This window comes from Bemisia tabaci, chromosome 6 (genome assembly GCF_918797505.1).
Source record: "Bemisia tabaci chromosome 6, PGI_BMITA_v3".
In the NCBI taxonomy this organism is placed as follows: Eukaryota; Metazoa; Arthropoda; class Insecta; order Hemiptera; family Aleyrodidae; genus Bemisia; species Bemisia tabaci.
The window spans coordinates 22,003,621-22,020,434 of record NC_092798.1 but is presented as its reverse complement, the minus strand read 5'-3'; the positions used below and the strand labels follow the sequence as shown (position 1 = coordinate 22,020,434).

Genomic DNA, 16,814 nt, shown 5'->3' with positions numbered 1-16,814 from the left:
GTCTCAATTTTGAATTGAAAGATAAAAAGACCTCGTTAAGTTCTTCGATTAAGCTTGGCGTGTTGAAATTGGGAGAGATGTCGACATGCGAGACTGAACCGACACTCGGCGCCTCGTATAGTGAGTTTTTGAAACGCTTAAGGAAAAGTGCGGACTTAATTGCAACGAAGACGTAACGCACGTAACGTGCGTAACCACACTAAAATTGCAGACCTTATTTGAAAGCTTACATACTTATTTACCATTGAGGAAGTATAAAAATTCAACTAAATTTTACGAAGTTTACACTAAAATTTGCCATTATAAACCGCATTTTTAACCGAAACTTATAACCGAATTATACCCCGAACTTTAAACCGATGAGCTTTGAGTAACTTTCATTTTTGTGAAGATTTGTAAAAGTCTTTTTTCACGGGATGCTAATTGGACAAAAACATTCCCATGGAGGGGTCTTAGAAATTTGTTTCTGAAAATGATCATTCTACATATGTTTACCCAAATTTTCTAGAATTGTTACCTTTGATCCTCAAATTCCCGACAGAAAATTTCGGATTAAAGCACCTTAAATATATATTTTATGTCCTCGAGTTTTTGGGGGAACCACAAAAATACATCTTGAATTTAAACTTTCATCATCTCTCAATGTCCTGAAATGAAAATGATAGGGTTTGCGAAACTTACTATCATCACAGATTGCGTCGCGTCGATCCGCTAAAATCATAGGTTTGCTGGCGAAGAGAAAAAGCTTTCCAACCGCAGTTTGATGAGACTTAGCAATGAGCATCGATTAGGATTCTTTCTCATGGAGGCTATCCGCGCAGAAAAACGAAAAAAGTGGGAACAATTACGATGCGTGTTATGAAGCGTAGTGACCGTATTTGACAGGTGTCGCCAATTTAGACTGACATTGCACACTATAATTACTCTACGCACGAAATAATAGCTTTGGCCGTGCGCGGCTTTGTCGACGCCAATGTCGATGATTGCTGTGACGTATCGTGATGCCAGGTTGAACGGAAAATCATAATATATTGATATCAAAACGGAGTTTATTCTATTTCTGTCACGTTTTAGACCTTACTGAAGTCCTCAGTATTTTCTAACGTCAAGTTTTTAAGCACTGAGGAACGATGCTAAAACTGATCACGACACCAGCACCTTCCCTTTCGTACACGAAATGTGCGTAAATAAATATCGTCATGCGTCACTGATTATATTCACTTGGGCGTTAGTTGAACTTTTAAAAATTTATTGCTTTTCAGTAGAATCTTGAGTATAGAAGATCCTAAAGTTTCGCTCAATTCTAGGGGGTAGTATTTTAAAATACAGGCAAAATTATTTTAATGTTTTTTCTTGTCGTGTAGGTCTTTAAGTTAAAAAATTCCTTACGTTAGGTAAACTATTTTATTATAGTCTAATGAGCAGATAAAACGCAATAGCATATACGTAAAACGGCCAAAAATCAAGCACTGTCTAAGGCATTTTGAGGGATTGTAATCAACAAAGTGAGTTAACGTTGCTGTAAAAAATTTTGAAGCATCTCAAATGATGCAAGAACACAAATGAGCTAGAGCCTGCAATAATACAGTGTCATTGTTTTTATTGATATGGAACGCTACAAGAAGGTCGTAAACATTTTCCATGCTCCTGCACACACGTATTTCCCCGTCTGTTCGGGGGACATTTTATAATCCTGTTGGTTGTCGTTTGCTCAATAAACTCATACTGGCATGCGGACAAAGTTTCGATTGCTCCGTTTTTTGAGGTCTATGACGCAACATCAAAAGTATGCAATCAACGTCACTTAAGACATCGTCGGCTTTTTCAAAGTTTGTGATTCATTACACTCTTGCCCGTGAGAAAATGCTCCCGATGCAAAGCTGCAAATTCCGTCTTTTATGTATACCAGTCAAGTTACGTTCCAGTAGTAAAAAGAGTTGACATCACTTCTAAAATGTTCTCTATTTTCTTTGGAAAGATATAACTGCAACATCAACTCGCAATGTATACGTGTCTCAAAATTTAAACTGTGACACCATTGTTACAGCTGCTCTACGATAAATGCTGCCTTTTCTTTACATTTTTGCTGAAACACTCCTCAAAAATGCACTTTCTACAATAATTTACGGAATGTACCTCATCTAAAAAAATGGGATCCTTGGATCTTGGCTTCTGACAGTAAAATCAGAAAAGAATTTTTTTAAAGATAGTCAGAAAAAAGGATTCTGCGTGTTTGACGGGAAACGCAGAATCTGCTGCCGGAACAGCAAAAAGTGGATCAGTCTATTTTCTTCAGTTAGGTTTCACAAATGCAAGAACTAACAGAAGCACTCTGTTGAAAGTTTGAGAGTTCATTGCAACACTCCTAGTTCGTGTGTAACCACTTCAGTAAGAGTTATAATAACGTGTTGTTCAAATCACTCGGAAGTTCGATGATCCATGTATTTTACTTCTGCTCGAAGTCTCATCACTTTGGTCCGAAGTCGTATATAGTACCCCTTCTTTCACTCCCGACTTTAAACCTGAGTAAACGGTCCATGTCTCATTGTCTCACCGTGGAGCGCAGCCGATGAGTTGAGGCATTTTTCAACCCATAAATCACATGCTATAACTCAAGGGTCAATCCTGAATTTCAAATTTTAATCAATAAAAAATGTACCATTTTTCCATCATTGAAAACCTCAGTTCGCCATACCTATTTGAACTTCAGCTCAGCTAGCTGATCGCAAGATTTTTCCCCTCTCACTCTCTTTGAATAACGAATACCATCAAGACAGAATGCAATTTCCTTTCCAATAGTATCGACTCGTGACGCCCTATCTTAGTCTGCCAGCAGGGATGTTCTCCGTTCCCGATCATAACTCACATTCGGTATTCGGTATTGTTTCACGTCGGCTGGATGGTGCGGATCTAGGTGTGTACTCGTGTGTTCCCGGATGACGTAACGTCCACATCCGGTATCCCTCGGCAGCTTCGCTATCCGCTTCCGTTCATTATTCTGGAACCCTCGCCACCGGCACCGAGTTTTTCGACTCCGGTCGACCGTCGCCCGTCGCGGCTGGCTGGGCGAACGATCTCTTCGTGCACAGGTCATTGGTGTTTGATCACACGTGTCGTGCTCGCCGTGCCCGCAATCGTGCTCCGGGGGCACTCCGTAGGTGAAGGATAGCTCAATCGGAATACCAATAGATCCCGATTGTCATCCTCATCGTTTCCGGTATGAATATCATGACTTCGTCCTGCGTCTTATTCTGACGATCGTGAAGCGGCCCCAGGTTTAACCAGCGAACTTTTAGGGGATGAACCTTATGTAGCCCTATGTAGAGCTCTTGTGTTTGCGATCTAGATATTCTTCCCGATGTAAAATTTTTTTAATGTCTCGCGATGAGTAATTGGTTTTCTCTGCAAAGCACCCTCAAGCTAAAAAAGCTCTCAAAGTTGAGGCCGTAATGGAGGAATTGCTTGAATTGGACTGCGTCCAGCAGAAAGGAACCAAACCACATCAGCTATCACACATTTAACGGGCAATTTAATTTTTTACAAGAGAACGTTTGTGCGGATTTCTTTATAAATTTTAAGGATTTCCTTCGCACTATGCCAAAATATCACTGAATTTTGCACAAAAATCCGCACAACCGTTTTCATGTAAAAAGTTAAATTGCCCGATTAAATTTGGCAATAGCTGATGTGGATTGGTTCCTATCTGCTCAACGCGGTTCAGTTGTAAGGAGTCCACCTCAATACTCAGTCAAACTTTTCATGTACTTTTATAGAAAGTGAATACAGATGCAGTGTTAACGTGGTTGCAGGCTGCAAAACTACCATGCTGACTCCTGAAGTTCCCATAAAAAATGTCATCTCTTTTTATGTATTTGGTCCCTATGTGCGCATAAAGAGTTTGACCAGGTGTTGAAGTGAACTCTGCCATAACGTATGCGAGATTCTCCGCTACGGCATCAATTTTGGGAGCTTTTGTTGAGCTTGGAGTGCTCAGACTTTTTATCACAGTGATACAAGATCACAGTCAACAAGAAAAAAAATTGTGTCCCGATTTATTATCTCATACGTGAAATATTCACCACAATTTTTTTTAATCAAACAATTGTCTCAATCTCGAGTATTCTCAAACCCTTCATAATAGAAAAGAGAGGCCACAATCTCATAATTACTGAAAAGGGACCGAAAAACCAATTAATAACTGGACGTAGTTCTACCAAAGAGACCTATGTGGAAGTGAGAAATATGGGGTGTGCTCGTTAGTCTCTGGCCGTAAGAGTGAATGAGAATAATAAAGCGCCAGTGACGTCAGCGGCAATGATGACGCCCGTGAGTCGGGGAGATGGTCGTCGGGGCGCTTTAACTCATGAGCCCTGTCCACAACGCTTTCTTGCCATGCCCGCGGCTCATGAGTTCCGCACTCAGCTGCACATAGGTCTGTTTGATAGAATGCAATATCCCGCTTTTCCAATTCTTCAAAAGGAACCACGCCCACTTTTACATTGCTTCTTATGCAGATTTCTAGAGCACACCCCACATTTCTCATCGCCACATAGGTCTGTTTGGTAGAAATACGTCCAACTGTTCTTCGGCATACTTTCGTCCATATGCATGCTCGTGGCACATCGCATCCTCATCGATGTTAGCTGACCCTTTGAACGACTCATTACCTTTAAAATTTATTTTGATCCGGTTCGAATATTAAGACGAGAGACTTCATTAAAATCTCGTTACTTATTCAATTCGGGCCGCGGGCGCCTGGCGCTACGACGCGGCTTGGCGTGGCGGCGGCTCCCCACAATGGGGCGCGGAGGTTATTTTAGAGTGATTAAATGATGCTGCATTGTGCCGGGAAAAAGGAGCGCAGGTGTGTAGCGTATAGCGGTAACAGTTCGGTAGGACTTTCTTTCAGAGTTGTTTCCTCCACAAGTTTCCCTCCACTAACTTGGTGTGACGCGTCGAATATTGTCCCCGGGAGAGTCGAAGCTAATGGTTTTTCTCACCAGACTGGAAATGCATGGTGGTGCATAGGTGCAATGCAAGGTGCAGTTGGTTCAGCTTAATAAAAGTCTGAGAAAATGGAGGTGTTGCATGTGTGAGGAATTTGCGATTTGACTGTTGATTCTTATGTAAATGTTCGCGAGAAACACGATGGTGCCACTGATTTTCTCTGAAAAAAACTTCCAAGCTCAAAAAAGCTCTCAAGTTGAGGCCAAAATGGAGGGGCTATCCCACGCTATCCTGAGGGTCCACCTCTACATTAAGACAAATTCTCCATGCAAAGATAGGGTGCGAATACATTAGCAGCAGGGATGCCGTGTTTTCAGTTTTAGGGTCCCCAAATAAAGTGGCAGCCCAGTCAATGTATTTGCTCCCTATCTTTGCATGGAGGGTTTGATTTGATGTAGACGTGGACTCTCAGGATAGCGTGGGATATCCCCTACATTTTGGCCTCAACTTGAGAGCTTTTTTTGAGCTTGGGAGATGATTTCAAAGAAAACCAGTGGCACCATCGTGTTTCTCGCGAACTTTTACATATGAATCCATAGTCAAATCGCAAATTCCTCACACATGCAACATCTCCATTGCGAATAAAATTTTTCTGGTTTGTTTTCGAAATTTCTGGTAAAATCAAGCTGGTGCTGAACTTCTGAGATCATGGAACGGGAAAGAAACTACGGACCAGGGACAAAAAATGCGCTCCTTTTGAATGACGCAGACTACAAGTTGAAATACCCAGAGAGTGTGATTGCACTATGGAACTCGATGAGAATTAAGAAAAAAGTAAGATGGAAATAACAAAGAATCTTTTCAGATCATTGGAGTTGCATTTTCAGCTCTAAATTGGTTTTTCTGCTAATTTCTCTTCATTCCACAATTAGCTCAGAGGCATTTCCGGGGACTATCTTTGAGAGACAGCCCTTAAAAAATAAATGGAAAAATAAGTAGTATATGCGAATTATCCTAATACACGTCGACAGAGTCAGTCGAAAAGTGCATTTCTCCGATCGCGACGTTGCATACCTCCGCCTATAGTTTATTTTTTGAGAGGAAATGATTTTTTCTGAAATGTCCTGTGTACCTTTTCACTCATTCAAGAGTAATCATAAACAATTTGAAGAAGATATTTTAATTTTTTTTTTTTTATTTTTTTATTTTTTTTTTAAATGATAAAAATAACCCGAAAGATACAAATCTTACACACCCAAGAAGATGGTCCTTTATTGCTTTTTGATCATTATTTGGAATTATTGATGAGGGAAAATCGCTCTTTAGTCCCTAGGAAAAATTACAACCATAAATATCTGTCATAAAAAAAAAAAACAAAATTGCACACAAAAATCATCAGCTGTGCTCTACAGCCGATGCCCAAAGCAGTGTTGAATTTTTTTTTTAAGAAAAAAAAAATTTGGATCCGTAAGTTGTTGGGAGATATTTTTTCATCATATGAGACCTAATTTGTTTAATTACCCTAAACACCAACGGCACAATCGCCTTGCCTCTCAAGTTGCTGTTAGAAGCAATAATGCATATAAGGTATAGTCAAACATTTTTCGCAAAATCGCATCAATCAAGCTTATGATCAACATGCAAATTCCGGCCTTTGTACTGAAAGATCTACTTCTGTGCGCGTCCGAGTATTGTCTTATCAATTGTATCGAGAAATAAATTTTAGCGATCAATTTTTCAAACACATTCATACGTTTCAAATCGATAAAGATCAATGGCACAATTTCATACGAGAGCTTTGATTTTTTCTTTTGTGAACCTCCGATGATTGCATCAGAGCTTCAAAATTTACCATAAATATCACCAAGCAAGTCGATATTATAATTTTAGATCGACCATGTTTTTTTATAATATTTTTTTGTTTTTTTGGAAAAAATATACTTTAAGCATATTTTTCACTCCATGCACACGAGAAGCATTAAATCCATTCGAAAAAATCAGGGTAAGTCACGACTATATTATTGACATCGCGAGCTTTTATTTGTTTACAACGTGACACAGTGTAAACACAAGGAATATTTTCAAGCCAACAAAAGCAGGTTAAAAAAAAACTGATAAGACAATTCCCCCGGCGACATGAGAAGGTATATCAAAAAGCGTTACCAACAAATACGTTAATCCAAAATTAATTACAGGTATAATCCAAACTGGAGACGGCGAAACGGAACGGGAAACTTCGAATCGGAGCTCGGGACGGAACCACTAACCCGCGACGCGGTCACACTTGAAACTGGTCGTTAGCTCTCCTCCACGAGTCAACAGAGCCCCAGCTCGTGCCCGTGCCGCTCCTGATCCCCAGTCCTCCACCATCCAACATCAACATCCCATTCATCGACCATCCAACGATGCTCGGTGCCAGGCATCGATGCGCCTCCGTCTAGACGCTCCGCCATCCAACGTGATCCTAGTTCCGATTTGCGCTATGTGATCTGTTCGTGCTTGAGAGCTCTTTCGGTTGAATGATGTATGAATGGTATTTTGGTCGATAGCCCTGTGTCCACTCGTCAAAATGGCGTCAAAATGGAAGCTCAGAGTGAATCTATAAATGCGATCTGTTCGCGATTGTTGATCAAAAAAGAGTCGCGCCGCTCTATTTTGAGTTGTAACACTCATCATCGCATTAAGTCTTGACGTAGAGCCACTTATCGTTGAGGTCGATTCACTTTAAGCTTCCATTTTGACGCCATTTTGACGAGTGGAGACAGAGCGTATAACGGCCGAATTTGCATCCTTGGTAATCTTCAAAATCATGAATACTACATCATCCTGGCTTGGAGTCGTTTGAAAGTCACGAAAAATATCGCGTTAAACGCACAACCAGATGGAGGAACAACATGTGCCTCTAGGAATCCTCAAAATCTTGAAAATTCCTAGGAGTGCGAAAACGGCCATGGAGTCGTGTGCTTCGCGCGATATTTCTTGTGACTTTCAAACTATTCAATGCTTGGCCGCTGTAATTTACGTCATTCAACTGAATTCTGGTGTTGCGAAAACGGCCATGCAGTTTGTGACTTTCAGTTGACTTAATGCTATAACGCGGTAGTCGACGGGACTCATCAACTTTCTGGTGTTGCGAAAACGGCCATGCAGTTGTGCGCTTCTTTATTTTTTCGATATTTATATTTCGCTTCGATATTTTTTGTGACCTTCAGGTGACTCAATGCTAAAACTATGTATGTTACTTGATTTCGAGGATTCCCAGGGGTGCGAAAACGGTTTTCCGGTTGTGAACTTCGCGCGGAATTTCTTGTGACTTTCAAACTACTCAATGCTAGGACGCTGTAATTTACGTGATTTTGAAGATTTCTGGTGGTGCGAAAACGGCCATGTAGTTGTGCGCTTCGCGCGATATTTTTTGTGACTTTCAAGTAACTCAATGCTAAAACGTCGTATTGGACGTGATTTTGAAGATTCCTAGGGGTGCCAAAGCGGCATCCGGTTGTGCGCTTCGCTCGATATTTCTTGTGCCTTTTAAACTACATAATGCTAGGACACTGTGATTTACGTGATTTTGAAGATTCCCAGGGGTGGAATTATTGCGGCCATCCATTTGTGCATTTCTCGTCATATTTTTAGTGACTTTAAAATGACTACCCGCCAGGACGATGTATTTCACGTTATTAAGGAGATTCGTAAGGTTGTCAAAACGGCTATCCCGCGTCGTGTGCTTCACGCGTTATTTTGAATTCCCATGAAACTAACACAATTCTTCAATCTGTAAACGAGGCATGTTTATCATTTTGTTGTCCGTTCCAATCAATCACATCAATAGTTTTAGAGATCAAAAATATTGCAAATTCACGCTTTGAATCCTCTTACAAATTGCGCTGAATCAGCCTTATTCTGCGCCTGCGAGAGAGGAGAGTCGTACTATTTATTAGTCCACGTAGGCTCAGAAATAGAACTGGTAGAGTTCCATTTCGTTACCTCCAGCACCATTCTCACATGTTGCTTAAGCCTGTGTAAGGCATCATCAAGTCACGGTAGGGACTCGCCAATTCCCACCGCAGACTTTTTTCGGAGAATCAGAAGCCAGTAGGATGCTGCTGATGTAACTTTCCGATTTCAAGAATTTGAAGAGGGAAAGTAGGGGAGGATGCGTGCAAGACAGAAGAAGAGCGGTGTTTCTCCTCTGCCCATATGTGATCTAAGTTACGGATATAGTGGTCACTGTGATCTGACCGCGTGCGGGAGCATTGGCCTCATGCCTCCGGTTTTGATCCTGACCACAATCTCTGTATGCTTCCCCGCATCGATGGTTATTTCAAAATATGCGAAGAAAATAAGAGTTTCGTCCATTCTTATTTTAATTTTTACTCTCGAAAGATTATTCACCGAGGAGGTCTCCTCTTTTTTTTTTTTTTTTTTTTTTTTTCGCTAACAGGGCCAGCCATAGTAGCAGAACCATAGAAGGAAAAGATAAATATTATGTACGAAAGTTAATTTTTTTTATATAATGCATGCATACAAAAGTGTTAAAATTGAACATTTTTATGTAACCATTATATAAAAAAAAATTTCGTGAGCTTTTCGCAAACATACTAAAAATTCTTCTAATTCGCGAAAAGCTCAGGAAAATGATGACCTATTTTTTTATATAATAGTTACATAAAAATGTTCACTTTTAACACTTTCGTATGCATGCGTTATATAAAAAAATAAAACATTTGTGTATATAAAAAAAAGTACCTTATCTAGCTTTTATCATTTTTCATATATTACGGTCAGGTCTGAACTTTGATTTTTTTTACATAAGCGTTACACGTTTTTTATATAAAACGATCATTTAGATAACAGATATGTTTTTTTATACTTTTTGTAGAAAAACAAAAATTTATTTTGCTACTAGGGGTTTTCATTTTAAGTGCTGTAGGTTGAACGTTGGTTGGTGACCTAAAAGAAGGCGCTACGTAGCCTAATGGCAAATCCTGCCTTGTCCGCTGGATAAATTGCTCATTCATAGCAAAATTGCAATGTTAGTTATACCTCATTGCAAAGCACAGTCATCTTGTGGAGTCAGTATCGATGGCTAATAACGAACATACCGCCTTTCTGCAAACTGACAATTTTGAAGAACAAAGAGAAAACTTCGCCATTTTTGTAACTTTCTGCAATTTTTCTATTCATTACAGCGTTATTGCCAGAGACAAGAGACCCTCCACTAGTATCTTGGCCATGGTGGAAGCTTTTACCTTCAGGACTTCACCATTCTATTGTTGACTTACCTACATGGTTGATGTTTAACAACGTGTTGGCAGTTTTGTTTTGCGAAGAAGTCAAAAATGGCCGTAGTTTGGGAAACCTGTTTGGCTCATGACGCCACCCGAAGCTCATCATCCACCATGTAGGAAGATCAACAGCCGAAATTGGGGTGATGACTGTTGCTCCCTTATAATTTTCCATCAGGAATTGTTGAATCCCCGAAAGTAAAAGCCCCACCTGTCACCAAGAGGCCAGTGGAGGGCCTCTTGTATCTGGTTATTGCAGCGCTCCCCTACAGAATTGTAAAAAAAAAAACTAAAATCATAAGCTAGCGTATTTTATACTGTATAATGCGGCAAAGTCGCTAACTCGTTTTCGCCAAAATTGTTAGTTTGGCAGTGTTGTTCGTTGACCCTCGATATGTTGCGTTTTGTTTACTGAAGTAATCGCAAAATAGGTGTTTGTTGTGCGAGTACTCCAACGGGCAAGCGTCGGACTGTATCGGGCTCCTTCCATGCAAATCTCCTGGGACGATGATACAACAGGAAACGAGGCAAACCTGCGCTGGAAGCCGCGGGCGCAAGTCCAGGCACAGGCACGCAGGGCAGGCACCGGACCGGGCATCGGGGACGTGGCCATGGTCGGCGAGGACTGGAGGAACAAGAGGAGCCGAAGAGTGACAGGACAAAGTGAAATAGAGGAGTTGCAGAACCTGCCCGACGAGAACGGGGAACGCGGGGGAACGGAGGGGGGTGCATCCGATCTTATGCCCTGGTCATTCTCCTCCTCGCTGAAATTAAGAGCCCAAGCCTAATATGCATGGTCCACCGAGCGTATCGAATATTCACGATTATCGGCTCTCAAAAGTCACGTTGGTATTTTAGCGTGTGCGAAATAGGCATAGCTGAGACTGAGACGTTTTTAATAATATTGATAACTTGGATGAATACTTTAAGTGGCAAGGCGATTATAGCTCAACAAACATTAACCAGATATTTGAACTAAGGATATTTTGCAGTAAGCAGTTAGTAGCGTTACAATATTCCCGTAAAGCAAATTCTACGTTTGTAATGAAATAATTGAAGGCGGAGAGCACTAAAATCGGCCTCATTCTAAACGCACGAGAATTTTCGACTTTTTTCAGCCTAGGACTCGTATGTTATAGGCACATTTGGGGTTTGTGGCTATATTATCTTTTAACGGTCTCGAAACAAAGGCCTTAAGTTGAGACTTTTAAATAATGCGTTCCTCGGAAAATTGATAGGTATTGCTGCAATGAAAATCTGGAATGGTTTACATTATCGACACGATAAACAACGCTGGAATGAAGTTAAGGTGTAAGAAAAACAACGAAACTTTAGTTAGTTTCGCATATGCGACGAACACTGGAGGAATTTCATTATAACACCTGGATGCAACTATTCGAGCTCCATGGATGTCCGGGTTGCATACGCACGGAGTTGAAGGCGTTTTGGCTGTTCAGACACTCGCCGCCTAACTAGCGGCGCTAAGTTGAGGGAGTCAATGAAAGGAGGCATTGCAAAATTTGGAAACATTAGCTCATATCGATATTGATACTGAACGTAGAGGTTTTAGAAGTGGTTCCATCGTATAAAAATTTGATCCGTCCATGTCTTCAGGTTTCAGCAGCACCGTAATGATTCCAATAGCTCGCTAATGCTATCCAGTTTATGCTCCACACGGAAAAACTAGTATCAGATAATTACTGACAGTTATTCAACTGTGTGTGTTTAGTAGATCTACCTCCTGAACACTTAACTAACAACTATCAACAATCAGACGCTAGGTCCGTGAGATAATATTCAACCAAAAGAGACATATAGAATCAAAATGGTAAAATATATTTTTTTTATTTTCACCATTCAAAAATGTGTTGTGCGTTCAAATCCTATCACATTTATCCAACACTTAAAATCAACGAACAAAACGCAATATTCTGTGACCCGTACTTCTGACCCATTGTCGCGTGACAGACCCGCACAAATCCGAAAGTTTTAGACTGCTAGAAGCCGAGATTTTAATATCCAGTCATTTTGAGCACGTTTTAGGAATTCAATGTAGGAAGAGTAATCCAAGTGATCGACCTCGTGGTAAAATCTGCCGGGGAGAGGGGAGGGGGGGGGGGGGGGCAGCTACTGCGCCCAATACCGGCCTCGCCAACTTTTACCGATCCGGAGCGAACGAATTCATTACTCAAATAGTTGGGCGTGAACTACTGCACCTTTGAGCAATTTGCATTTCGTGATGCGAAATCATGATCCTTCTTCTTCCCTCGCCGAATCTTTTCACTATCTTGCGTGTGCACCTCATCGCGGGGATCAAATAAACCCGGGTCGGGCCATTGTTGAGGAGGGCGTGTTTTCTTTGCTCTCGGCTGTCGAGCACTTGGATGCTCACGCGTTTTCGGAGTTTCGTCACATCATCGCCCTCCTGGGAAAAAGGCGTAACTATACTCTGCAATGAGCCCTGTCGCTCATACAATATAATGTTTTTCCGGGCTCTTACGATTTTCAGTTACGCCCATTTGGCAGCCAGGCGACGATACAGACTCTAAACCTCGCGCATAGACCGGCGAGTTTGCATGCACCGGTTGCGTAAAATAGGATTTTTCGCCTTCTTAGACAATTTTTCGTTTAATAAAAAATCAATTTGTTTTAATAACTGGCAGACCATCGATAAATCGTAATGTCATATTTGTAGATGAAATTCCCTACGTGCTCTACGGATGAGTGTTAACTAGGCGGGTTACCTACTGCAGATTAGGTTGTTTGACTGAGGGAACTTTTTGCTATCATGAGAAGCTAGAAATTTCCGTGGCCTATCCTTGTCTCATATTTTAGGTTTTGCTGCTGAATCAAAATATGACTTTTGTTTTCTCTTATCATTTACCAATTTTTTTTGAAAATTTAATTTTTCTCGGGAAAGTCCGTCATTAAGGGGGACATTTTGATTCTGCAAAAATAATGCCGGGATGGAGGTTTTGAGTATCTTTTCTCGGATTCAGCGCCGAAAAATATTTGCGAAAATTCCTTGGTAAGAAAAAAATGTCCATTAATATTTAATACTAAAATTCTGTGATAATGCAAATATTAATGCATGTGATTAAAACGAGTCCTAAGAGTAATGTACTGCCTGTTTTCATTTCATAGATTTCACTCATAAAAACGAGACCTTTGTAGAATGATGTAAATTACTCGTGACAGTTTATATTCGACCAGACAGCAATCATAGCTCATCCTTCTGATGAACCCAGGATCCACATTGAAGATCCTTCGAGAGACGGCACATCAAATTTTATTCTACACAAGACACTAGTATGATATTGTAATTAAACTCGAAATATTCCAGTCGGTTGGAAAGTCTCTACCTAGAGCAGCTACGTCGCATATAGTTGCAAAGCGTTGCCCCCACCCTTTGCTTACAGAATTAGGGTAATAAAATGCTCTCTCAAAGTAGAGGTGAAAGAGATGGGGAATGAAAGCGGGCAGTAAGTAAAGCAAGTACGCAAAGCACTCAGAGTAACCCGTCTACTGCCTCGAAGGTGATGCAATTCAACAAGTTTGACAATTAGAAACATTCAGCTAGACCAGAGATGCTCTAAATTGAATTACCTCCACCATTATGTAATGATACGTGGGGCGTGCTCCTGTCGTGAAGGATAGTGCCAGTTGCATTTTCGACTCACCTGCAACAAAAAAGTACACACGTCGTAAGTTAAGGTGAGAATTTCTACAGAATTTTCTTTATAGTTCCAGATATTTACGAGTAATTTTCAAGGAAACACCCAACAAACTATTGAAAATGTACTTACCTATCTGGCTATATGCTTCACTGAATGACATTCATATTCGTGATATTTTTCAAAACGTGGCATGTGGCACAACCGCTTACCGAAAATAAAATAAAATCTATGATGGTATTTATTTTGATAAGTGTGTACTTCGCTAGAGGTTTCTCCCATATTTTTTGAAATCATTGTTAAAAGGATCATTTCGTTGGAATTTAATGTTTAAATGTTTTGACTTTAGTATGCAACCTCCTTTCAAAAATGCACCTGCCTTTTTAAATAAACGGCTTGCTCATTTGATTTCGAAAATATCCTCAGTCGCGGGTTATAAGAGGCACCTTCGCTCTCTCTCTATGAGTAAACTAAAATGCTAAATAATTGAAGTACACTAACGATTTTGTTTCTCTGTCACTATTTTTTCCATATTTACTACGCACATAAATCCGCTCACCATTCGAAAGCCCAATTTACATGAAATTTTGACCAGTTTATTTTCATCCAATGAAAATAGGAAAGTAAATAAGTAGTCGTGGGGAAATTATAAACTTCTGAAAAAAGTTTTTTCAGATTTCTCAAAAATAGACTGCGCGACATTGGTCCACAAGGGGCAGAGGCAGACTCAAAAGAGCGAAACGTCTTTCCGCAACAGCAACTCGGAATCGCCCGAAATTACGACTGTATTCATCCGAAAAATAAACCGACAACAATTAATTCTTAATGAGCGTTATGGCACCGTGAAGATGCGTCGTATAAGCGACGGCCGGTGGCCCTTGAAGGTGGCAAAGAGTCAGCTAAATACCGAAGCAAGGGTCCCTAATAATTCTTACAATCTTCGACCACCGGTACGATATACCGTGGTATATGATGGCTTATTGTTTTACTAAAATCCTCAACAACAACATTTCAAGTTCCTAAAATGTACACTCTTCATTCTCTCTCATGTAGAATGGAAAGATATGTAAATAAAAATACCCATGAACTGTTGATCGTATAATATTTTTGATCTGGATTCCCTGGTAAAAATTGGCGATAGGAGCTGCGTTTCAAAATACCATAGGAGTTCTTATAGCCGACTAAAGAAGGCTATTGAAAATCATATAGCTGGCCGTAGAAAGCGGAGCAAATCATATAGCCGGGCTATACGAAGCTATAAAAAATTATACAGTCGGGCTATAGTTACTATCGCCGGGCTTTACACTTTATCGCCATTGGCTATAAAAGGCTATAAGAAATTGTGTAGAAATTCGTGTGGTTTGGAAATCATTAAGTTTGATATATGGAACTACCTTAATAACACACGTTACATTTTCCTTTAAAACATATTTTTTTTCATCCGCAATTAAAATGAGAATACTCCATTCAGAGTATGCACACATTTCAAAATCATGAGTTGAAAAACGCTAACTCCGCGAGATTAAATACTAGAGCCTAACACAAAGCGGAGCGGCGACGCACTGACGCCTACAAACCTAACAGGGATACTTCACGCATTGCGCAATGCGTGAAGTATCCCTGTTAGGTTTGTAGGCGCCAATGCGCGTTTCGCGCTCTCTGCCCGCCCGCCGCGCCGCGCCGCAGGCTATAAGAAAGTGTACAGCCGGCTACAGAAACAATTTGAAATCTTACAGCCGGCTTCAGGTCTATGGTATTTTGGAACACAGATTCTACTGCCAATTTTTACCAGGGTTATGAAACGCCCTGATAGTTGAACCATATTGCGTATTAAGGCGGTTGGAAATTTCAAACGATGAAACATTCAGTGCGTACTCTGGCCAATACCAATTACAGAATGTATTTATAGTTATAAAATTTAGAAAATGGAGTTGAGTTCTTGAAAGCATAGGTTATCCCCGGTTGTGGTAAAATGCCAAGATTTAGAGAGCACTTTACACATGTTGCATTTCAAGGGGGTCGTAGAGGTTACAAAGATGTCATAGGCATAATGTCTGTCGGTAGATAATTTTTTTCTTTCTTTAAATTTATTTTTATTTATTTATTTTTTCAATGCAAAATTGTTTCATGTAGGTACACTATGGGTAAATAATTATTTGTCACGGTTAAAAAAAACCATGGACACATATATTTAAAAAAAAAAAAAAAAAAAAAAAAAAAAAAAAAAAACTAATATGAATTTTCACATCATTTATTTTTAGCGCATCTCAGTTCTTATAATCGTTTTAAGTAGGAACTTTTAAAAGCTGTGAATTTAGGAAATGAACCGAGCTTTATTTTTTTTTGTTTATTATTTTCTTTTTGGAGCCTCATCCTACCTAAAGATTTTCGATCTCAAAAAGCACGGGCTACCATACTTCAGGTATACAAAGTTGAGCTTCTACGTTCTGTGGTGAGTAGCAACAGGTGACTGACTGCGTGAGAGAGTAGAAAGGATAGACCATCCATTGGACAAGACCACCGTCCCACTCGAAGCTCGAACGCGATCTACCGAGCAAACGAGTATAGCTTAGTTTCTTCGCAGCCTCGCTAGAGTGCACCTCCAGGTAGAATCGTGGACGAACATGACGCGAACATAAGATTTCATCGCGCCAAGTTCAAACCATCGGGCTAGTACCTCCTGATCCGACACCTAATAAATCACGTGGTGAAATGAGTGATAATACGAATCTGAAAAGAGTGATCTAAAGGGTCCTAGACTTGCCAATACATTCCTTTGCTACACAATCTGCGTCTTCAAGAAGCAATAATTATCGTAATCCACGAATTCATGTAAGTAGTAGTAGTAAAATAATTTTATTTTAAAGCGGTGCTTTAGCATCTAAGGCCATTTACACCTCTAAAG

The 16,814-nt window shown here is 40.3% G+C and overlaps 1 protein-coding gene across 4 annotated transcripts in view; it reads right to left on the bottom strand.

The window, feature by feature from the left end:
* LOC109041967 (uncharacterized) overlaps positions 1-16,814 on the bottom strand; it is a 145,329-nt gene that overhangs the window by 65,634 nt on the left and 62,881 nt on the right. The window contains exon 1 of one of the 4 annotated variants that reach the window (XM_019058518.2): positions 7,141-7,283. The exons of the other annotated variants lie outside the window; for them this stretch is intronic. The gene's annotated coding sequence lies outside the window, so the exon portion shown is untranslated. Of the gene's footprint in view, positions 1-7,140; positions 7,284-16,814 lie in introns of those variants that run through there. 4 annotated transcript variants of the gene reach the window in all.